Source organism: Anticarsia gemmatalis, chromosome 5 (assembly GCF_050436995.1).
Source record: "Anticarsia gemmatalis isolate Benzon Research Colony breed Stoneville strain chromosome 5, ilAntGemm2 primary, whole genome shotgun sequence".
Lineage (NCBI taxonomy): Eukaryota > Metazoa > Arthropoda > Insecta > Lepidoptera > Erebidae > Anticarsia > Anticarsia gemmatalis.
In genome coordinates, this window is record NC_134749.1 from 13,759,034 (window position 1) to 13,785,170 (window position 26,137).

At 33.9% G+C, this 26,137-nt stretch overlaps 1 protein-coding gene across 2 annotated transcripts in view; it reads left to right on the plus strand.

Moving 5' to 3' along the window:
• Nucleotides 1-26,137, plus strand: part of LOC142973411 (neuropeptide FF receptor 2-like) — a 113,993-nt gene that overhangs the window by 29,477 nt on the left and 58,379 nt on the right. The window lies entirely within an intron of this gene.

Below are 26,137 nucleotides of genomic sequence, written 5' to 3' on the forward strand. Positions count from 1 at the left end.
TTTTTGAGCTTTTTTTGTAAATATCTCATTTCCTATGGAATTTTTGCATTCGTATTCATTACCAATATTGTACAGTATAAAATTCTCTACAAATTTTGTTTGAATTTTTTTTTTACGGTGAACCGTTTTCGAGATAGAGGGCGGAGAGCGCGCGGTCACAGGATCATTTCAAGTCAACCGGTGCCTCCGGTCGAAGATGCGCCATATATAGTTGATGAACTATCGATAAATCAATGATTATAATAATAAATAAATTTAACCCATTACTGTCCCACTGCTGAGCAAGGGTCTCCTCCCGTAATGAGGGAGGGGTTAGGCCTTGAGTCCACCACGCTGGCCAAGTGCGGGTTGGGGACTTTGCATGCCCTCAATAAATATATTTAACAAATTTTATTCAAGCAAGGTTTCCTCACGATGTTTTCCTTCACCGTTGGAGCATGTGACAATTATTTCTAATACACACATAACTTCGAAAAGTCATTGGTGTCATCATTTTCTTCATAATTATATTAAATGTATATCTTTTCAATAATACTGATTTATTTGTTTTTTTTTCATCATGTAAGAAGTTATTAATATTAATTAGGTTAAAATTCAAATATAGTGCCTATATTTTCATGAAAAATTCTGCAATTACATGGGCAGGTAAGTGTTGATAAGTTAATTAATACTGAATAAAAAGTGGATAGGTTATGAAAAAAATGATAAAAAATAATGTAATAGTTAATAGAAATTGACAAATATTTATTAATCATTGATTTATCGATAGTTCATCAACTATAATATATATGGCGCATCTTCGACCGGAGGCACCGGTTGACTTGAAATGATCCTGTGACCGCGCGCTCTCCCCCCTCTATCTCGAATACGGTTCACCGTAAAAAAAAATTCAAACAAAATTTGTAGAGAATTTCATACTGTACAATATTGGTAATGAATACGAATGCAAAGATTCCATAGGAAATGAGATATTTACAAAAAAAGCTCAAAAAACCGGTTTTTGGGACTTTGGACCTTGAAATTTTATAGTTGCGTACACCCTACCATATGTAGGTTTTGAGACAACTTTTAGGGTGTCAATATACAAGTATTTACAAACTGACAGCTGGGTATCTCGAATTCCGAGATTCTTACCTAATTTAAGCTTAATTGACTGCACTAAAATCAAACGCGTGAAGATGTTCGTGTGTTTACGTCGAACTAGCGGTAGCGGGCGCGATTCACTCGTGACGTGAAGTAAGTTCAGCCAGTTTGAGCCAGTTTGAGCTTGTCGCTAGATCCAAACGCCTGGCGGCCAACGTGAACACAAATCGCCACGTCCCCGCGCTCGCGACCGCCACCGCGCCCGCGCGTTTCAACGTGAACTTGGCACTAACATTGTTAATGGCGAAACGCGGGCTTATTTTACATACTTTCGGGTATAACAGGCGTGATAGTACGCTTCAATGTTAAAAAAATGGTTTTCATGATATCTCATAGTATTTATTTTGATTTGAGTAAACGACATCAAATAAACAAAGACCCAATTATGTACGTACATATTTACCCTTACGAGTAAGCAAGGGCATATTGTCTTTATCATGTCAAAATACAATGTTTATATTGAGAGTAAACTTATTGAACTAGAATATAAAGTTATATTAGTTTTTGTTACGTATCTGTGTCAGGGAGTAGATAGAAAACTGTCGGAAAATATGAATTATCTTTCTTTCACTGGTAGGCAAACTAATCTTAATATACATAACTCAAAGGTGACTGACTGACATAGTGATCTATCAACGCACAGCCCAAACCTATGGACGGAACGGGCTGAAATTTGGCATGCAGGTAGATGTTATGACGTAACCAGAAAGCTCAGAAAATATTTGATCAATTCTAACCCCAATGAGATAAATAGTGGGTGAAAGTTTGTATGGAAATCCTGTCCTATGTCACAAACCACGTGGACGAAGTCGCGGGTAAAAGCTAGTACTACTATAAAGTACATGCCATGCGATGACCAAGTCGATCTATTTGTTTTCAACGCATTTTTTTTCATATTGTCATGATAATAACTTATGTGATAACTTAAGTAGAGACTAAATAGATTAATCAACTTGGTTTTATATAGATCTCTCAACTTTTTACGGCAGAGAGACTGAGCTGCGAGACTTGGGGTTTTTACAGAATGTGTTTGATGGCATCTCACTTCTTTTTGTAGAGCGAACATAAGTCCAGTTTGTATGGAAAGACGTTCTTTTTTTCATAATTCAAATCGAAAAGAGCCTGAATTGCTCGAGAAAAGAATGGTATGTGCCGCTTTTTTTTGCTCAACTTGCGGGAGCACTGCCGTGCCCCCAGATACACTATAAACCTAATGTACAGTAAGGGTTAATGACCCAGTTTTGCAAAGTCTAGGGCAATTTTTAATTACGTGTATCTTTTTAATTTGTTTACCATGAATAAAGAGACGCAACTAATCAGTATTAAAATAAAAAAATATACTATAATACATGCATACATGCTTAAATTACGCTTTTTATACTCTCATGCGGACAGAGACTGAAGAAGCTTTAACAAAGACACAAATTTATACAAAAAATACTAAAATCAAATTCACGTGCCTGAAATAAAAATACAAATTATGTTTTGAGTAACATTTATACTCGTATTATTTGTAAAAGAATTGTTTTCATTTTAAATTAATGTTCAAAACAAACTGTTCAAAACACAATTTTGTTTAACAATATTTTTTTATGTACTATGAGATATCATTATATTCGTTCTTTTGATGGTTTTTTTCAAAAGGGTAATTATTTATTTTGCATCCCACGTAAGAGGTTGAAAAGCCGAAAGTATACGCCTGAGTAATATTAACACGACTTATTAACATTATAAATTTATCAAAATGAGTGCCACTTGAAATTTGTGCCTATAGCCAGCTTCGCTAACCGGTCGATAAACGATCTGTGGGTTAAGCAACCCTTGGCGCGGTCACTCCATAGATGGGTGACCGCATAGTGGTGTTTGAACTGGGCACCTCCGTGCTTCGGAGGGCACGGTAAAAGTCGGTCCCGGTCGTTTTCTACCAAGATAACAGTCGTTAAGCCATGTCAAAGGCCTTTGGGCGGCTTGAACAACTTTGACACTAGGTTGACCACTAACCATATGATAAGAAGAAGACTTGAAATACATTTACTGTATTCTTAATAACAATAAATAAAAAATAATAAAAATTGGACAATTCACATGATTATCTGACTCCAAACTAAGCAAAGCTTATAATAACTGATAAACATATGTACTTATATGCTTCTAAATACATACCAGTATAGATTTTACGTCCCGGCTCAGAACAGAAACTCATTTCACTTATGTTGGATTGAAACTCACCACACGCAGTGATACGGTTATTGCGGCGAGGTGACTACGTTAGCCACTACGCCAAACGTGTAGTTTAATTAATAATGCATAAGTGCCTCCGTAACTTCGGCTGTGGTCGGAAAATTGCGATTATTACACATTTCGACACAACAAAAGTTTTATCCTACTATAGAATGTTTGTATGTATGTATAGATGTTTGTTACTCTTTCACGCAAATACTACTGGACTGATTACGATGAAATTAAGTATATAGGGAGCTGTAAACTTAGAATAACACATAGGCTACTGTTTATCCTGGAGTTTCCGAAGTATCGGGATTTACACGGGAAGGGATTCCACGCGGACGAAGTCGCGGGCGGCCTCTAGTTAATTAATAAACAACGAACTTCGGGAAATTCAATTTGTGGGAATGGATACGACATTTTTAATCAGTGTCAAAAGACTGTAATATTTTTGCATATTGTTTTTGTATGCAACACTACCGCATTAAGTTTTCACGGCCAGTGGCAAATGGATTTTTAAGGTTAAAGCACACATTTTCATTTGGAAGCTGATTGTCAGCACACATATGATGGTTATGGCACATCATCATGACTAGATGTCGTCCACTGTTTAGCAGCCAACTAACGCGACACCAAATACGATTATTATTCTGTTACATTGGGCAAGAAAATTTGAACAATGCGATGATGATTCCTTTTGCGACTATCACAATGAAATGTGTGCTACAAGCTTTAGGTTGAAATTAACGTGACATGACATACATATATTATGTTAAACTAGAAATACGTCGCGTCGTGTGACGACTTTTGTATTAGTTTCTGCGGTTTTGTATTTCTCTAATATTATTTGTGTCTGGCAGATGTTTGTGTAGTTTCCATTACACAAATCATAACAAAGCCTGATTTGTTTATTTTTGTGTCAATGGATATTTTATTACGGGCTGTGGGTTAAAATTAAATCTAGACTGAAATTTAGGTCACTCGAAGATTTTTATTTTGGCTTGATCTTAGTTGACTACAACAACAACGTCGTCTTACTCTGCTTCGCTCGCTTTTTCGATGCTTAAAATAGTTCCAATGCCGTTCTTTGTAATGTTTTTGATTTGCCCTTCCAAATTTGTTTGATGAAAGAGACACAAAAAAACCAATGACACATATTTATTAACTATGCATTTAAAAAAAATAACAGTTGCAACTATCTCAAATAATCATTTTCAATGTAACAAAACACAAAAGTAAATTTGTTCAAGTTGTTTTCCTAACTATAATAGAAAAACTAGCAACATCTTTGTAAGGTCCAATGTTATTGAATGTTGACAGTTCTCAAGTTTGCATCTACATTGATTGGAACCAAGTGAGAATAACAACTTTCTGTTCAAAAGTTGATAATAACTTCTAGTCTTCGTAAATATTTCTAGAAAAGTCTATAGTTTTAGATAATAGAAAGTCGTTGTAAATAATGTTTTCTTATCTAACTAATTTTTACTTACTACTAATACTATATTACTACTATAAATAGCAGTGATAGCCGAGTGGTATAAGTTGACACCTCCAACGCAAGTGGTCGCAGGTTCGAACCCGAGGCAACACACCAATGACTTTTCGAAGTTATGTGTGTATTAGAAATAATTATCACATGCTCCAACGGTGAAGGAAAACATCGTGAGGAAACCTTGCATGCCTAAAAATTTGTTTAAAACATTTATTGAAGGCATGCAAAGTCCCCAACCCGCACTTGGCCAGCGTGGTGGACTCAAGGCCTAACCCCTCCCTCATTACGGGAGGAGACCCTTGCCCAGCAGTGGGACATTAATGGGTTAAATTTATTTATTTATTTATTTACTATAATACGAAAGTTTGTGAAGATGAATGCTCATATGCATGGTTGTTTGTTACTCTTTCATGCAAAAGCTACTGAACGGATTCATATGAAATTTGGTACATACACAAAAAACTGTTTTAAGACATGTGATGCTTTTCACTTTTTATTCTTTCAAATACATCCTATTTTCAAGCAGAAACAGACGCTAGTAGAAACTAGTTTCACATAAATGCTTTGTTTATAATAAAACAAAAAATAAACTTTTAGAAACTAAACAACGTAAAACTAGAAGCATCTTTGTAAGTTCCAATGTTATTGAATGTTGACAGTTCTTAAGTTTGCATCTACATATTGTAATCAAGTGAGAATAAGAACTTTCTATTCAAAAGTTGATAATAACGTTACTCTAGTCTTCGTAAATATTTGTGGAAAAGTCTACAGTTTTGATAGAATATTTTTTCAGGTTTTTGGTATGAATAATTGATGTGCGAAGCGTCTCAATATTTACAAACGACGCAAGTCAAATTGGCTCGATACTTTAACTCTCATACATTAACTCTCTCTTGATACTCAAAATTGTAATTGGATGTGCATGTGTGAATATAGTAGACGCTTATTAACATTTTAGAAAGGACCGCACTTATTACTTATGCCTATAGTTTTAGGTAGGTCAAGGAACTTGGCTCTACATATTATCTGATTACGTTTTGACAATGCGAGCTATGATCTCGCCTTAGTAACCTTTTATATGAAAATGTTTTCTGTGGGATCTGGGGGCACGGAAGTGCCCCCGCAAGTCGAGCAAAAAAAAAGCGGCACGGCCGTAACATCCTTTTCTCGAAGCAATTCGGGCTATTTTTGACACCCCTATAATTTCGTTGTGAATAAAACAAGAAGCCTGGATGTTCAGCAACTAATTAGTCATTGTATAAACACGGTATATTTAAAATTTCAGTAAATTTGAACCAGTAGTCTAAGAATGACAACTTGTTAAAATTTTGAATTTTGTCACTCACTGATTCACTGATTCACTGACTCACTGACTCACCGATCATCAAAAGTCTAAGGTACTTCTAGCAGACTTAGAAGCTTAAAATTTAGAATACAAATAGGGTTTAGTGTCTTAATCATGGGAAAAATTTAATATTTTTTAATTTCGGTCCAGTTTTCTAAATACACTAACTGCAACAATAACTTTGTAATCCCATATAAATGTATAAGATTACAAGGTTACATTTGCAGTTAATGAATTATTATTACTGTAGAAAATAAAATAAATAGGTGTAAATAGGTACCTACTATATGAGGCATAACGGGAGGGGGTATAGGGTGGGTAAAGGTGTGTAGCCCATGAAACTGAACAACATTCCCATAGGAAAAGATGTTGAATTATGAAAAAAAAAACGTCTTTCCATACAAATTGGACTTATGTTCGCTCTACAAAAAGAAGTGAGATGCCATCAAAAACATTCTGTAAAAACCTCAAGTCTCGCCGTAAAAAGTGGTGAGATCTATATAATACCAAGTCGATTAATCTATTTAGTCTCTACTTATAGGACCTTCTGTCTTAAGTTAATACGTATGTTATTATCATGCCAATTAAAAAAAAATACCTTTAAAACAAATAGATCGACTTGGTCATCGCAAGAAAACACAAATTCGCCATTAACATTTCAGGAGCATTAACTTCTCGTAGTGTTGTGTAGTGTGATACATACTAATAATTAAATCATGCGATGGCCAGGTCGGTCTATTTGTTTTAAAAGTATTTTTTTTAAATTGGCATGATAATAACATACGTAATAACTTAAGACAGAAGGTCCTATAAGTAGAGACTAAATAGATTAATCGACTTGGTATTATATAGATCTCACCACTTTTTACGGCGAGACTTGAGGTTTTTACAGAATGTTTTTGATGGCATTTATATTTACTGAAGATACATAAAATTAATATTTTTGAAGTCCCTCTGGGGCGTAGTCGATAGTGTGTTATACTGCTGGTTATGAAGTCTGGGGTTCAGTTCAAGGGTCAGGGAAAGTACTATTGGTCTTTTGGTAACGTGTAATATAAGGCAATAGGCTCGGCCTTCAATATACGATACAGACATAGTTACTGACGAAAGGTGGGTGCTTTTTGTACACCTCGCCTACTCTTTTGAACGGTAGTGATATTATAAATGTACATAAAAAATATATTACTATATTTCTAATTGGATTATATGCTGTATTTGTTCTGAAATTGTCTTTTTTTATTATACGTTTATATTTTTATTATTGGTTTTGCCTCGAGGGAGCGTAGGCGATGCTATGTCGAAGTCAGCGCTAATTTGTTATAATATAATATTATTTATGTATGTCTGTCTTGTAAATATTTATGAAGTATATTACTAGTATTATTACTCTTATATTTGAAGTATTATTTTTGTAATAAAATTGGCAAAATTTGACAAGCAATGTAATAAATTGTAGTTTTCTTTTTATGAAAAAAATATGTTTGAAACCGTTCTGCGCATTAAGCAACCGTTGTTGCGGTCATACCATTAATGGGTGACCGAATGTACGTAATGGATGGTATTCAAACTGAGCATCTCCATGCTTCTAAGGGCACGTAAGAGGAAGGTCCAGGTTGGTGTCAATTAATATAACAGTCGTCAAGCCATATCAAAGGCCTTCGGGCGGCTTGAACAACTTTAACACTAGATTCACCATTAACCATAGGATAGAATATAATGGAATGTTTCATTTATTTTGTTTGTGTCCCTATAATCTATACTAATATTATAAAGCTGAAGAGTTTGTTTGTTTGTTTGAACGCGCTAATCTCAGGAACTACTGATCCGATTTGAACAATTCTTTCAGCGTCAGATGGCCTATTTATTGAGGAAGGCTATAGGTTATATATCATTACGCTTCGATCAATAGGAGCGGAGTAGCAACGAGAAATGTTTCAAAAACGGAGAAAATTATGACGCATTCTCCCTTATGTGACGCAGGCGAAGTTGCGCGGGTCAGCTATATGATATAATCATCGTTTGTAAGCGGATTTACGTGTTGCCTCATTAGCAGTGTGTTTGCAAAATAATGTCTATAATAACATTGTTTTCTACTCTTCATTAACATTTTAAATGAATAACATAACGTGGTTTCAGGTTTTAAAATAAACATTTTATTTCTATGTTTTTAAAATCTACCCGATACAGTAACAACGATGCGAGAATACATAAATATTATTACTGTGAATATCATTACACAACCAAAGTGAAATTACCTACGACTATCAACAACCGGCTGGCTATCGAGAAATTTTAGACAAATATCTGTTTAGCGCCTCTATCGGGCTCCGTAAGAACTATCTTGGCAGTGCATTTTAAATGTCAAACTTTCGATATTCGACAGTACCGATTGTAGAGAATTGCGCCACTGTTGGCGGGGGAACGGAAAGCGTAATTTCCATGAATTGACAAAATTGACAACAACACTGACAACAATCTGTGTCTTAAGTCTACTTTATTTGTTTATTTAAATTAATAAAAATATAATAATTTTGTTCTCTGTGCTCGCTAGTCACTACTGTCGGCCGTCGCGTTGACTCTGGTGATCGCTGAAAATCAGCGCCGTAAAGCGCTTGCAGCAATGCAAGTGCCACAGCATTATGCTGAGTGATCACCATTGTTTTTGTGCAGCTGCGAAGTGCACACACACACACTAAGACTTCTTTTTACCCAATTATATTCTTTTTTTTTCTGTAGTTGCATAAGCATAGTGTGCAACAATATATATTTTTGTCTTTCTTTTCTTTCGATTACGAGCCCCGTTCGCGACACCTCTTTGTCCCGCTGCGCTTTTCACTCACCCACCCAGCATGCACTTGGTTCCTCTCAATCACAAACTATACATTTTTCTGGCCGGTAACGCAAACACTGAAGATGAATGACAGTCAGTTTTGCATTACCCACTTTGTATTATAATATTTTATATATAATGTATTTTTTAGAATTAACATACATAGTTATTCATCTTTCCCAACTGACATGATGAGAAGAATAAAACATAGAACTACATGAACCATAAATAACATCAGTGAGTTTTTGTAAACGACTGTATTAAAAAAACAAGTATAATCTTTCTAGAAACCCTCGTCTCATTTTGACCCTTGTCCACTAAAAGCTTATGGACAAGATAATGTAAAAATAACAAACCTTACACAATCTTTTTATAAACTAAACACATTTCCATATTATTATGTAATGTAAGTAACTCTTTATTTTTATGCTGTAGTGGCGAAATTGCGTAACTGTTTTATATGGTCGGCTGAAGGATTGTATTCTGAAATATACAAGCAAATTTAAACTTTGATAATGATAATGACATAGTTTTGACTAAAATTATAAAAGGGCCTGTTCATAATTATTGTTTTAAATCACTAAGTGTAACATAGACATAAAAAAAAAAAACATACATAATAATATTGATCTGTGCAACTGTACCTCGATTCTCGCGATAGCTATCGAAATTTTGACATTTAGAGTGTACTGCCAAAAAAGTTTCTACGACGCCCGGTAGAGGCGCTGATCAGATTTTCATACAAAATTTCTCGATGACAGGTCGGTTCGATAGTAATAGAGAATTGAGCTTCTGTTCCCTCCCATTAAAGACTATCGACAACCGGCCGGTCGAGAAATTGTGTATAAAAATCTGATTAGCATTCCAGCGGACATCGTAGGAACAATTTTGGGTGTACATTTTAAATGTCAAACTCTCGATACCAGACAGTACCGACTGTAGAGAATTGCGCAACTGAATAACAGACTTAAAATAATTGACTGTCTAGAAATAGAATATAGGGTTATTTTTCAATGAACGGAACACACGTACCAACAATATTAGCCTATTAAATACTGTAGAAGGTCTTGTATTCACGATTAGTTTCAGTTTGTTTTGTGAGTAATAACATTGTTTAATTAAATTTTAACACACGTCACTAACAAGCACCGTTGAGGCTAATGTGCGAACAATTTTGTTTAGCTTTCAGAGATTTAATATAATATTCTAAACAAGAGACGCTAAATGAACTAGTTTCTACTGTTATTAGTACGCATATTATGTATCGAGAAATTTGTGTGATCAAAACTGATCAGCGCCCCTAGCGTGTTCCACAAGAACTATATTTTTCAAAATATTCTTATACAATTATTTACTACTACCTACCTACGGTACTTTGTCTATAGCTACCGATTTATAAGATGATTTGAGTTTGATTACAATTTTCTTGAGTATCATCTTTACCAACTAGGCTTTCCAAACTTACAAAAATAGATAATATCACGCCTTTTTTCCATAGGGGTTGGCAGAGACCAAAGAACGCCATTTTCATTGTACCTATGTTGTTTTTGTTCCAAATAAAGATTTTTTAATTTATTTTTCTTTTTTTACTCCTCATCGCTAGTCAAATTACAAATGACAAATATTTTCTCTCAGAACGCGCCATTATGCGTGGAAAATTCCGTCACGTCGAATAAAATATTATCAGAACATTGAACGAACCAACAAGAGATAGGAATAATCTTAAGAATCAAATTATTTTTTGTCACTTATTATAATCTCCTGAATAGGAGTGCGAAATTAATTTGTTTGTTGATGAAAAGACGAATTACAATTTATAAATTATATTGGCCCTAAGGTCTCTCGCGGTATCTAAGAAAAATTAAAACTGGTCAAGCGCGAGTTGGACAAACACCTTAATGATTAGTTTATTGTATAAGAGTCTCAAAGTTTCTTTTTATCTTAGCATAACCTGTTACAGCGGCAACAGAAAAACATCGTCATGGAAAATTTATTAGCTATGTCAGACAGACGGACAGCAAAGTCTTTATAAGACTCGTTTTTACCCTTGGGTATGTACCGCTAAAAACGAATATTTAGTGAAATAGCATTTACTTTTTCTTCCAATTTCTTTAGGTCTGAAATTTCGTTTGCACATAAGAGTATAAAATGTGCTCATTTGATAAGGCTTGCCACATGTGTACGAAAACAAAAAGTGTTATGCCTTAAACGAACGTCTCCGTTAGCTAAATTTCATTTCGAATAACGAGAGTAGGCATACTTTAATATGCTAAAACAATTCAAGTTTGAAAGAAATAGAGCTATATTAGCAGTATAGCGGCATTTCTTTCCCACGAAAGACGTACATGAATAAATATGTACGAAACGTAATAATACTAATACGTCGTTTAATAATACGTCTTTTGACGATTTTAAACTCTCGCGACTTGTACGTGCATACTATTATAGTGTAACGGGTCTTAAACGCCTTTGATACCTTAATTGTTGATGCAATTCGATCGAAACGTTGGGTTAAAAAATAAGGTATCCTATCATTTAAATTTCAATTTTTAGTCCGATTCTGTGGGACTGCAGGGCCAGGGTCTCTCCCCAAACGAGAGAGGGGTTAGGCCTTGAGTCCACCACTCTGGCCTATTGCGGGTTCTCTTTAAGGCGCGGGATTTTAAGACTCGTTACAGTATAAAATTACGATAGTCTTTTGTTAGAAGTTATTTCATTCAATTATAGTAATTAAAAGTTAGATGAATTCTTAGTATCAGTGTTCGAAGCATCAATACTCACTTGATGAAGAAATTTATCTCTGCAATTAGAGTAGTATTCGATGTCATTCAGTCAATATTCTCGGAAAATGTAGGGATTCGTTTCGAAGTAATTGATTGAAAATAACTTTTAAATCCAGTCCAGAAACTTATTGAAATAGGACTGGACAAGAAAATATAATGTACACAAAAGAACAATTTAAATAGTCATAAACATAGTCACAATTTTAAATTAGTTTTTTAAGATAACTTTCTAAGAAATCCGCATTAGAGGCAAATAAACTATAAATAAGCTTTCATTGTGGATTCGTACAAAGTAAGTGACAAAAAACGTTTTTTTTATTTTATTTTACCATGTACCTATCAACTTCTGAATACAATTGGTCTTCAAGGAAACGTAATTATATCACGTGCTTGAAATCGTTACAAAGATATTTTGAATGTTTATTGTTAACGGTAACAACACTGTTATATAGACGTCTGAAGGAAAAAAACTAGAGCACGCACACATTTATTTTGATTATTCATTTCACAATAGTAGATCAAAGTAGTTAGTTCTAACAAACGAAATCGTTGCTTTCTTCTCAATTATTCCTACATAATATGTAGTTTGCAAAATTTTCCGTTGTTATATTATAATAATGATCTTTATGTGAAGGTTTTATAATTCGGCTTCATTAGTAGCACAAATTTCTGCATTCAATACTAATGACTAGACAAGTCATTAGTATCGAATGCAGAAATTTGTTATTACTAATTACTACTAATGACTTATCTAGTCATTAGTAGTAGTAGTACTGGGTTTTTGCAAAATAGGTCATTAGTTAATAGTTAAAATTATAGATAGATAGGGAATTGCTCTTTCCGAATCTTCTTTTTCTTGTCCTTATCCCAACGTTACGTGGGGTTGACTCAATTTCTTTTCTTTTAAAAACCTGCTGTTAAAAGGGTTAGGCTGATGATATCAAGACTGCTTGCCTGACGTCAACTTTCTTTTCAGCTATTTTTGAACAAAGAACAAAAAAGAACAAAAAAGCCTTATAACTTGTAACAAAAATAATTTTGAAAGTGAGGACCTTTCCACAAGGATAAAGTAGTGAGAAAAATAGGACCACATTGAATCTCAATAAATCATGTTTCGATGGAATTTGAAACAAATTTTAATACAACGAAAATCTAAGCTTCCAAAACTTAAAGATATGTTAATGCATAGTTTCATTTCGTGTTCCATATAACACAACAACTTATGCAAGAGAACTGGAGCAGCAATGTATTTCTTATTAAATGCTTAGCGGCGATTTATTTCGAATGAATGTGTACAATCCTTATGTAATCTTGTTTAGTCTACAGTGTTTGAGCAAATTTATTGCTAAGCTATTACAGATATTTGATAGCTTAATGTAGGAATACTTTTGTTTCTAGTTTTAAAATGTCTTGTGTTATAATAACTAATTGCTACTTAATATTTCTCACGTTCGTTCCATTAATTGTAATTTATTATGTTCTTATATTTGGCTGCTGTTATTACTGTTCGTTTTTGGACATGGTAGTTCAAATCAATGGTTAACACTGCTATGTCTGTGATACATAGTATTCATTAACACACGCGGCTGTGTGTTGGCCAATAAAGGCCAAAAAAAATCCACTCAGAAAAAAATACAGTTATGTATCTAATTTGTCTTTTTAATTGAAACATACCATCCTACAATAGATTCAATAATTGGATTCTGAATTCTCACAGCTTCGACGATTCTAAACTTTAGATCCAGATAGTTTATAAAGTCATTAGCACAAACTTATCACAGGAAATTGATCTGGAGCGTAGTTGCCTGCAAAGTGCAGCGTGTTAAATTCATACTATAAATGGGAAAGTTTCTACGACTTGATTAGTGAACGGTTTATAGTCTCCGGTCATGGGCCGACGGCCACAAACCGCTAAGGATATATATCTTGTAGTATTCATACATTTTATAATAGACTTGCCACACACGATTAATGCCGGTAGCCGCCCTAGACCGTGTCCAGAAGAAGCAAATTCGCCGCGACACTTTTGCGCAAACGTTCTGTCTACAGGAAGCATGAGCTTCGCGCGCACTTTAAACGAAACTCGATACTTGTGGACTCGTACCCCGTAACGCGATAACAAAATCGTACGAATCGCTTCCCAGCGAATTCGCCCCTTGTGGAAAAGGTTTTTCGCTACAAATAGTCGCAAAGAAAATATACTGATGATAGCGTTTTGTCCTTGTGGCTAGAGCACTGTGCGCGGAAATCCTTGCATTTAATTTAGTAAACAATAATAGGCAATTTTTTTCTTCCTTCTAAAGCCTTGAAAGTGCTGAAAAGTGGATGAAGGTTTGTACGCCAGATGAAAATTTGTGCCTAAGATGAAAGTTTGTACTCGAGTCAAAATGCATGATATAATTTAGAACCTAATTAATAGGCGAAGTAAAGCTAATATCACGGTTTATTGTTCGGTTAACCCCAAATTGAAAACTGTTTGGGGTAAACATGTAGGCATTGATTACCTTGTAATAAAATAAACAGAGTTTATTAGAAACACGGTGAATTAGGTTTCATTTTGTTCAGTAGGAAATTGGTTGTTAATAGCGTTTACTCTTTTATACGTTAACATTTTCATTAATAACTAGCTGACCCGCGCAACTTCGCTTGCGTCACATAAGAGAGAATGGGTCAAAATTTTCCCCGTTTTTGTAACATTTTTTATTTCTACTCTGCTCCTATTGGTCGTAGCGTAATGATATATAGCCTATAGCCTTCCTCGATAAATGGACTATCTAACAATGAAAGAATTTTTCAAATCGGAACAGTAGTTCCTGAGATTAGCTCGTTCAAACAAACAAACAAACAAACAATCAAACAAACAAACTCTTCAGCTTTATAATATCACATATTAGTATTAGTATATTAGTATTGATAATTTTTTTCTAAAAATGAATGTCTTACAAAAGTGTCAGGTGTACTCCTCCTATAGTACTTGTTATCGGTGGTCCTGTAAGCCAAGATGTACAGATGTGATTGGAGCTAGGGAAGTTTGTAGGGATCGAGGGTTTGTTTGATCTCTGCTAAAAAGTCCTACTGGTAAAAAGGGTGATTTTATCTACGTATGTAAATATTTCCAAAAGTTATAAAGTTTTTAGTACGATTTCGGTTTTTATAGTATTTTTTGTTTATGTGAAAAATGGTACTTTATTTAAACATGACAAAATATTTTTCATTATGTAACAGAATGTTTTGAATTGAATAGGACAAATATTTCCATTATTTAGATATTTGGAAACCTCAACTTATTCAAAGAGACCCTTAAAACCCTTTTTAATTTCAATTAAATCCATTTAAAGCTGTATACTTACCTCTCAATTACCACCAAAAATTATTATAACAGAAGCAAACAATTTTACAAACAGGATTACAAAATCCGCTCCACAATTCTCTTGAACAACATTGTTCGTATCCACAATTACTCAAATTCAAAGCACCATTCATACAACACACAATGAGAACGCAATGTATTGTGTATAATTATTACTACTGATTAATTAAAGCGCCGGACAGTTATGAATTAATATTATAATAGATAAATTCCACGAAAGATTAGGTAGGCGTAACCGTTGGTGTTCATACATTTGTAGTTCAAAGAATTTGTTGGAAAATGAACATGTGAAAATGTTGAACTGCACGTTTGGCGCAGTGGTTAATGTGGTCACCTCGCCGCTATAACCGTAGCGCCGCGAGTGGTGAGTTCGAATCCCACCCGGGACAAATCTTTGTGTGATGAGCATGAGTATTTGTTCTGAGCCTGGATGTTAATGTATCTATATAAGTATGTTTATCAGTTATTTGGTTACCATAGTACAAGCTCTGCTTAGTTTGGAATCAAATGACCGTGTGTGAGTTGTCCAATGATATTAATTTTTTTATTATTATTAAATGTTATTCTAAATTAGTAACTCCCTGTTTCTGGTACACACGATTCTGTACTTTCGAGTACCGAGAGTGACATTTAAATCTGCTGCAAATTTAATTCCTCCAACGCCCGCTAGAGGCGCTGAACCGATTCTCATACAACATTTTTCGACAGCTGGCCCTTTGGCGGTACATACGCTTATGGTGTTTTGTCGCTTCTGGATAATAATTAGCGTGATATTGAACACCTATTATTTTATCTCACGCACTAAGATGCGGATATCAGATACAATATTTTTTTTTATTTAAATGGCAGTTTCAGGGATGAAGGCGTTTTTCAGCTTGAAATATATTATTGTGGAATCCATAATGTATATGAAAATGTGCGCTTATTTTTAATCGTTCTCGTAGTTATTTAATATGAAGCGCGATTCTCAACATTTGGTTTTATCAAGTATCGAGAATTTGACAATTAAAATGTAATACAAAAATAGCGCCCGATAGGGGCGTAATCAGATTTTTATTCAAAATTAGTCAACTATTACGGTACGGTTGTCGGCAGTCGATAGTAATAGGAAATCGCTGCACTCTTCCTTCGGGCAATCAACTTGTATTACAACTACTTTGTACAAATGAGTAATTAGATCTGCAACAGTTTACTGAACTACGAAAGTCTAATTCATTAAGCTAAAGATTGTTTATTTGATGTACACGTGTAATTACACGTGTTGAGTTTATCTGCGAGGTTTAGTATTAACTTACAAACTAATTATTTGTAAGAAAGGATTAATCCACTATCAAAGTGTAACTTACATTACTAATAATTCTCTACTGTCCTACTGCTGGGTAAGGGTAATTTAATAAGTTAAAGTATAATATTTCTAGTATAGACATTAATATAAAAATCTTAAATCACATGAGCAGGAAAATAAAATACACTGAAAATCCTATATAACTCAATCAACTACAGGAATCCAAGATAGATCACTGGTATTTTATTCTTAAAAACGTTTAAAAACATTCTGTCATACAAAATTTGTCAACATTTACATCTCACTATCAAATAACAAGGGGAATCCCACCTAGCAACTAAAACCAATATCCAAATCCTAAAAGATCTATAACGTTATCAGCTTTCCGTCCCATATATCTTTCCTTTCTCATCACCACCGTCCAATCCTATCTACAAATCACCCGTTATCTCACAACGACATCTAACAAAGGCATCTCGTTTACATTGTGAATCCGAACTTCCATACTATGTAATGTTATAAAAGCGAATGTCTATGTGTGTTAAGATTTTTGAATTAAAACACTAAGCCTGCTGAATTAAATTTACTATCATTGACAGATCTGATCGATTCAATGACGGCCTGAGATCAATGAAGCCAGGTGCATATGGGGAGCACTGAAAAGATTTCTTAGGTCCTCCATCCAGGCACTAGAAGATCAACTACCGAGGTGGTTTTCTAGTGGTTACAGCACATAGCCCAATATTTTCCTTCTAAGAAAACGAAGTATCTGTAGGGATTTTTACCGCGCAACAAAAAGGGGGTCAATTAGAATGTCTTTTCTACTATGTTATTTTTTGTCTTGAAAATCGCACTCTAATAGAGCTTCAATTGGTACGAACTATTCTAATAACTACTAAATGGTGGAAAAAGAGGAAAAATTAAACAGTAGCATCTGTAATAATTCCTAGAGATTTTTTATCTTGTTCTGTTTAGTAATGCCAGTATTATATGTATTAAAACATAAATAAATAGGTACTTAATATTTTACCTGCGACATGAAAATATTAATGACTGCGTAATAGAATTTCTTATTTGATTTTCCGTTTGCAGCAGGTAAACAGTCCATACAGACTAATTCAAAATGAAATAAAAATAAAAAGTGAGAGCATTGGCAATCGTTTGATTAAGTTAAACTGAAAAATAAATACTGAGAAACTAAAAGTAAAGCTCTGTGAGATATTTTACTGTAGCAACCTGTAACATTTTTCTTTACTTTAAACCTTATTTTAGTATTAACTGTTAGTCCTTTTGAATTTTTTTTAACTGCATACAGTAAATTATGTAAATGTATTGGCAATAAAAAAGAGCAAGCTGTGAGTATATTGCCATTTCTTCTCACGAGCAACAAGCTTCTCTGAAACGGTAAAAAATATATGACTATTTCAAACGTTTTATACAAAGTTAACGAAATATAGGATATTTTGAATTTCAACGTCTTCTGTGCAACGGTTTATTTTCTTTAAACGCAAAAAACTAACTACAGTTTCGTATAATAATTTTCACTATGTGTTCTTTATAAAAATAAAACAATTTATAACATTATTTTCTTCTTCAATTGCGTAGCTAGCGATTCCATTTAAATGCACAATTATTAATTTTAAAAATATTATTTTCAATACAATACTTATACAATTGCTTGGATAAGTTTTCTTAGAATACGATACAACCACCCTTTGAATAAAGAGCTTGAACTCAAATGTTTTAAGACTAGTCTAGACTATTGTGAAGACAATGTTAGTGATATATCAAAGGTATGTGAGATTTGAGTTAACGATGTGATGGATGAGTGCTTCAGTTGTTTATTGTTTGTAAATGTTATAAGATGTTTCTCCTTAGTGATTATGTTAGAAACGTTGAATTATGAAAGGTGCATTTGAAAGTAGTTTGGGTTAAATATGTTTAATCTTGTGTTATGTAAGTTAAGAAGACCTTTGCCCAACAGTTTGATAATAATAGGTTAAAACAAAAGTTTCGATTTATAGAATAAACTTAAGCATTGAAGATCTTAATTTGCTGAAAATACATTATTTGTAGGCATCATACGTGCAGTTTCAAAAATTTTACAACAAAAATGGACACAGTAATGCTCTACTCCATAAATCCAAGGATTGTTATAAAACTACGGACTTTCGTACAATTGAAGAATAAACAAAACACTTCGCTAAACGGAATATAAACTCAATAACTTTTCTCGATGCTAGTAAATAAAATACGAAGTCAAACAGTTCTGGCGTCGAGGGATTTGCCAAGTATTCTGCATTTCACAACAGAATTCAAACTAAATTTCACGTCTTCACCTGAGAGCAAATCTTTGTTCTGTTTTGTAAAACTTTTGCCTTCTTTAGAAAATAAAGTCTGCATTCTCGTAGTCTTGTACTAGCGAATATTTTTGGAGCATTTTATTTTCTGGTATTTGTTTATTAGACACATTTATACTATTTTACGGTTTAGTTTATTGTGATTTGTATAAATAAAATATGGACGACTAATTTGCGTAACCTAGTTTATTTTGTTCTTTATACAAAATAGCAGCCCGCCCCGGCTTTGTACGTTTTTTGGTTGCTTTAACAAGTTAAACAAAGCCTTCCTGTAACCGTCCCACTGCTGGGCAAAGACCTCGCTTTCCCATTCAAATCCCTTTATCGGCGGCAAGATCCGATCAGTCCTTCTCAAATGCGTCCAGGTCATCCCACGATGGGCGGGTGGTGTCACGTCCATCGTCTATGGTGTTTGATGCCGTCACTATCCACCCAGGCGGCATCACCCAAGGTAGGGCCCCCCCTACAGGGGGCGAGCCGCGCATGGCGTGCGTCTTGCGGTACTAGCTTATTGCGGTTATCCCGGCGCACGTCCTTGCGGAAGCGGTTGGACACTCGTCAGGTTTTTAGTGGGCTCTACGGCGGACCACATACCCCGTTTGCGCAGTCCCAGTGCGGCGGGGACCTAGCCGGTGGGTCGACCTTTACAGCGACCCCGATTGGTTTCCCTGACGAAAAAAAAAAAAAAAAAATGTCATCCCACGATCTTCGTTTAGGCCTCCGGCGATGACTGCGATGATCTGCGATGTGCATGTCGAAAATATATAGAAATAAAAGTATTGGGATCCTTTGTTACTTATCTACCTTAGATAAAATCTACGTACATGATGATATTGGATACAAAGCAAACCTAACAATATATCAACAAAAACATAATACATCACGTATTTTAAAATTAATAACCGTACACTTTGGCTTAAACCCAGACCTTAAACCTAACATAGACCTACATAAATTAGGCCACAGGCCGCAGACCGCCGATAAACACAGTTAAGCCGCCTGCGGAACAGATTGGCACGTTTATTGTAAATATTGCTTCGTTATCTAACCCCAGGAAGTATTGAGTTGAGATTATGATTTATTTATGTACATACGACCTTTGTCAATTGATATTTAGGAATGTTTTTCTTCTTGCGGTTGTGTATCTGTCCTCTTTTAAGAATAAAATTTTATCAGCTGGATGCCGCTTAAACGACTTTCTTTATTCCTTCCTTTCTAACGTTACGTTTTATTAAACGAGTTAGAAAGGAAGGAAGTTGTAAATTTTACTGTATATTAGTGTATATTCGTTGGTTAAGGGTTTTTGGATTTCTAAAATTATTATGTTTTCCTTCAAAATCGACTTAAATATTTTTTAAATAACAATTGCCTTTGTCCTATTTGGTTCGAATCAGAATGTGGATCGAACGCATCAAAATTTCATTGACGAAGACCACGCATTTTGGTCCAAACCGTTATTTAGAAAACCAATAGACGCAAGGTTTAAACGAAAACTTACCTTCGTATTCTTCACCAAGTATTCTCGAATCATTTTGTAATCAGTCGTGACTTGATTACTATTCTCATTACCAAATAACGTTCATTAGTAGGGCTCTACAGGATAATATCATTAGGCTTCATCGAGTAACAAGAAATAACTCGATGAGATCTCGTTCGAGTTATCGAGTTAATTGTACGTGCTTTTTGTGAGGTGGAGGAAAATGTAAGGGTATTTGTGAGACATCGTTATTTCGGATCTATATGTAGAACTTTATAATAATGATAGGTATCTCTGTGTAACGATTACGACTTATCACGGAGACTTCGGTTTGATTTTCAGGTTCAGAAAAATGATATTAGCCGTTTCGTTTTCGCTCTACTGTTTGTAAAAGAATGTTGATGTTAATTATTATATTTCATTAAAATCAAATTATTACAAATTATAATAGACTTAATAGTAGGATGGTTTTTATGGTACTGTAAATTCCAGTGAAGTTTCAAAGCCCCATAACAGAAAGTTGATTAAATCAATTCAGTAACTTGTTTGTTAAGAAAAACAAATATTTATTTAAGTACTCATAAAAAACCGATTTAAGTATGTCTAATAAATATTATATATGTGTAAATTGTCGTCCTAATTTCCAATAAAAATCTTAAACGTTCATTAAAGAGAGTAAAAAAACAAAGAAAGGTTAAGACACAAATAGACACATTTAATCTCAATATTTGAAGCAACTAAAATTATCCTGTATTAATTTATTTTTACACTGTTCTTTTTTGTTAAAAGCTTCCGGACGGAAAATTTGATTATATTGACAAAATTATATTTTTGATTAATTAAGTGTAATGAACACTTCCTGTTTCAAAGAATATACAAAAATAAAAAGAACAGGTTTCGGAGGTTTTGAATTTTGCGTTAATTGATTTATTTTGTATCTATTCTTAGGTACAATAATAATTATAACATCATTATTGATAAGAATGCATATATATATATGCAGCTATATTGCCTAAACGACTTTAAATATTATAACGGAAATAGTTGAAGACCACTTAGTACTTACTTCTTCAAAGATCGTATTTTTGAGCTACTGAATTGGGGGACAAAGACTTCAAATGCGATCAAAGGTGCAGATTTAGCTAGACTGATACTTTAATAAAATATAATCATGTTACACACATACGTCAAATAACTACGATTCTTATAGTCACATTTGCTAAATCATCATTTCTATCAATCTAAGTAGGTATAGTTCTAACCAGAAGTTGAATCGGTTACTTCTTGCTGTACTCCATTTTCCAGATTTATTTCTATGATTCCCAAAAAAGAGGTGCTTATTTGGTGTAAACAAATTAAAGAAAATCTATCACTGTTTTAACTTTAGCCAAAGTCGAATAAGTGTTCTATAATGTAGTCAAAACAATGAATTTAGTTAATTAATTAATTGATTGCCAATCAACAACTTCACGCAAACTTCTTATTAATTCCATTCATAGTTAGAATTTGTTTCGTAATTAGATTTAGATATTTTGCTTGCCTTTTTTTCGCTTGGAATTCAAGTTTTTTATGACTCAATACTTAAAAAAAATGAAATTAAAGGTTTGTTTAGACATGGAGCTTTTAACATTTAAGGAACCCAAAGCACAACCAAATTCAAAAGGACTTGTGTGTAATGCTAATGATTTTTTTTTGTGTGGAATACAACTCGACTTTTGCACAGTATTCATTGCATACCGTTACCATAGTCGTCAGCAATATGTATTTTTTAGTTTCCGAGATTATTCTCGTCATTTACAAAGACTAAGTAAGTTCTAATTTCTACTGCACTCTTAACATGATAGAAAAACTACCTAAAATAATAATATTTTCAATATTGGAGATGAAAATTACTCAAAAAATGTTTCAGACTTTTGGAAAACCAGTGTAATAACATAAGTGCACGCAAAAAGAAAAAAACATACAAATTCAATCAAAAACTATTACTATATAACTGAAAACTAAAACAAATGAAAAAACTTTTTCCATATTGGTCAGTATTCACTTTGTTTGTTAAGTTTCGTAAACGAATTGGACAGCTACGGTAGAAATATTACTACCAGGCTTTTACTTCTATGAGTTTTACGTGACGTAGCTAAAAGGAAGGAAATTGTTTTAGGTAATCGACAAGGGTTTCTATTAGAAAATTCTAATAATAATTCTAATAATTTAGAAAAACACAGCTATTTTACCCTTCCTCTATTTAAGATATATTTAAGTTGGCATTGAGTCTGTCCTGATTAGGTAATTCTGTTTATATGTTAAGATTTCAGAACGAAATGGAATAAAACCTTCTTCTTCTTAGCGTGTCGATGGCAAACAAATTATAATATTAATTTAAAAAGTGTATGACACTTTCTGTCTTAAAATAAAACCTAGTATACTGTAATAAGCTTTAATTACTATCGACGATACTATCTTTCGTAAATAAATTATCAGTAATCAGTAGTTAGATGGCAGCAGTCAAATTTTTAAAAATTAATGAGTATCTCTAGTGGGTGCTGCTACGGGTGCTGAAATAACTACCTTTTAAGAACTTTTTAAACATCTGTCTCTCGATAGTCGATAGTACCAAGAGAAGAAAATAGCGCGACGGCGCCTTTAGGGTATTTAGTACAAACTATATTTTTACCTATTTTATAAGGCAAACGCTCAACAACTGAATCAAATGTAATAAACATATCGTGTGAACTTGAGAACACTTTTGAGGTCACGTTAGTGGAATTATAATCTGAAGTTTTACTCAAGTCATTAATTAACTCAAATTTATACGTATTATAAAACGAATGCTATGCTAATGGACGCCCACACTGCATCAAATTTTAAAGCAATATTCAAACTTTAGGTTTATAAAGAAAATACAAAATTCCAAAGTAATATTGTTGCTATGTTAACTTTGTATTTATTAGTTGTTTTATTCAAGTTAGTAACAATAAGAGGTAAGTTACTATACTTCCGTAGTCAATCAGCAGAAGCAGCAGCAAAGAGCAGTAGAAAGTTCATCGTTATTGTAAAACAATCTTGTGTTGTTTTCGTTTTATTTTATAAGAAACTTGCTGACCCGCGCAACTTTGCTTACGTCACATGAGAGAGAATGGGTCATTTCTCCCCCGTTTGTGTAACATTTTTTATTGGTACTCTGCTCCTATTGGCAGTAGCGTGATGTTATATAGCCTATATCCTTCCTCATAAACAGGCTATTCAACAGTTAAATAATTTCAATTCGCACCAGTAGTTCCTGAGATTATCGCGTTCAAATAAACGAACAAACTCTTCAGCTTTATTATTAGTATAGATGTTGTTTTCTGAGTAAAATACTCATCTTAAGTCATTTTTTTTTTTTTTTTAATAACCCATATCTGTCCCACTGCAGGGCAAGGGTCTCCTCCCAAACGAGGCGGAGGGGTTAGGCCTTGAGGCCACCACGCTGGCCAAGTGCGGGTTGGGATACTTATGTTATAAATGTTAATTTTAAAAACGACATTATGTAACACAAACTAAACATACAAAACGTGTGTGTATTTACGACACATATAAGACACTTTTGATAAATAAATCACTTGATTTTACGCGTGAGGAGAATTTTAGATTAAGTATCAAATATGTTTTTATATTTATACGGTTGGGTCTTTGATCACAGTCACAAATAAACTAGCTTGTGATTGGTTGTCTGCCTTCGCAATGAAAAATCTAGTGTATAATTTAACTGGAACTAAACTCTGTAGAGCGATTCTGAACAGTCTTCTTACCGTATGGCTAGTGACTGTGGTCAACCTAGTGTCAAAGTTGTTCAAGCCGCCCGAAGGCCTTTGACACGGCATAACGACTGTTATATTAGCAGACACCAACCGTGGCTTTTAACCTGCCTTTTAAAGCACGGAGACGCCTAGCTCAAATACCACTAAGCGGTCATCCATCTATGAAATGACCGCGTCAAAGATTGCTTAACCCGCAGATCGTTTACCGACCGGTGAGCGCAAATAGCTACGGGCGTCTCGCTTATACTTTATATCTATATTATCCTAAGTTATTTAAGTTTACTCAACTTAAACGTGAACTATGACATTCACCTTTTACGTTCAGAAACATCTAGAATGCAATTAAGTAAAGCTAATAAAAGGTTTAAGCTCTCGTAAGAGTATTTTATTAAGTAAGTAGTTGTTTCATAAGAATGCAATTTAAATTCTTTAGTCTAAGATATTTTTCTCGAAACCATTTAAGCCTTTTTTGGAAATAATTTTAATATTTTATGATTTTGTTTACACCCATGGCTCTGTGATTAGCACGAGTGCTTGGGGGTGAGAGGGGTGATGGGTTTGATTCTTAGATAAAATCTTATTTAAACTAAATATAAATAAATTGTATATTCCTTAATAGTCGCCTGGATTTGGGTAAATAGCAATAAGCCTGCCCTCTATATACTTAGGACTAACATAGTAATGGTGTAACGTAGATATAAAACACCTCTGCCTACACGAGTGCCACAGGTGTGATATTATGTTTGTATAAATTGTAAACAAGTATATTTGTATTTGAAATTCATCGCGCTGTTATGTTTTTCGTCGTAGTAAATTATTACGGCTGTTGTACTCTAACAAAGAAAGCTAATTTACCCTTAAGCTGAAAAATAAAAAATAATCTTTCATATTTTTACGACGAACATTGTTTGGAATGACAAAACAATTTTAAAGACCACAATATGGAATTCTATCCAGTAAACATGCAAATACGTGCATGTACGCTAAAGTAAAAATATGAAAAAGGTTTAACAAAATGTGTACCTGTGGCTGTGATGTCGTTCGCGTCGATATCGGAAAATGAAGTATAGTTTATATTGTCTTTACCAATATTCATGAGAATATATAAATTCAGGTGGAGCGGTTTAGGATAGAATGCTATCCTTGCTACACACATAAGCAGTTCGCCATTAATCAGCCATGGAGAGTGGCATAACTGAATCTGTGTAGATGAACCCGATCGGCACAAGTCGAATAAGTGAGTCGAGTCGGCTTTGTTGATCGATAAATATTACCGACCAAACGCGCCGAACCGAATATGTGTGTAGTTAGTCTAATTACAAGCAGACGTACGGACAGACAGATTTATGCAGTACGGTACAATGCTTTACTACTATCGACAGCCGTAAATCGGCGGCTAGCTATTGAGAAATTTTGCACGAAATTCGATTCAGCGCCTCTACCGGGCTCCGTAAGAACTATTTTGGCAGTACATTTTAAATGTCAAATTCCAACTGTAGAGAATTTCGTTACTGGTGGTTTCAAACTAGGTAGACATTCATTCGACAATACAATTGTCAATATATTCTTGGAAAACGTTGCATTCGGAAGTAATTTAAAGTGTGTATTTAATTAACAAATTGTTCTCCATTTCATTTTACAGATGACCAAAAACGTTATTTGCATCACTTGGTACTTTCGTGTTGACATTTTAAATTGTTCGTAATAAAAATATTTTGCAATAATTTTTTGCAATACGCAGGATAAATTCGTTACTTATTTCTTTATTTAATTGGTTCATAGCCGTAACAGAAAAATTTATTCGCCTTTCAATATTCAATCAATTCTTTTAAAAACTCTTTGTAACGCAGTCATTTTGTTCTGCATAAAAATATTTAATTGCAGATGTTTGTTCGTTGTCTTCTTTTTGGGATTTCCTTTTTCATAAAAAATGGCATGTATTTTTTGTAGGCTCAGAGTCAAAGCCTAGTTTTTGTCTAATATTAGAAAAATGCCTTTATATAGCAGAGGAACTGTAATTTATCGATCTCTG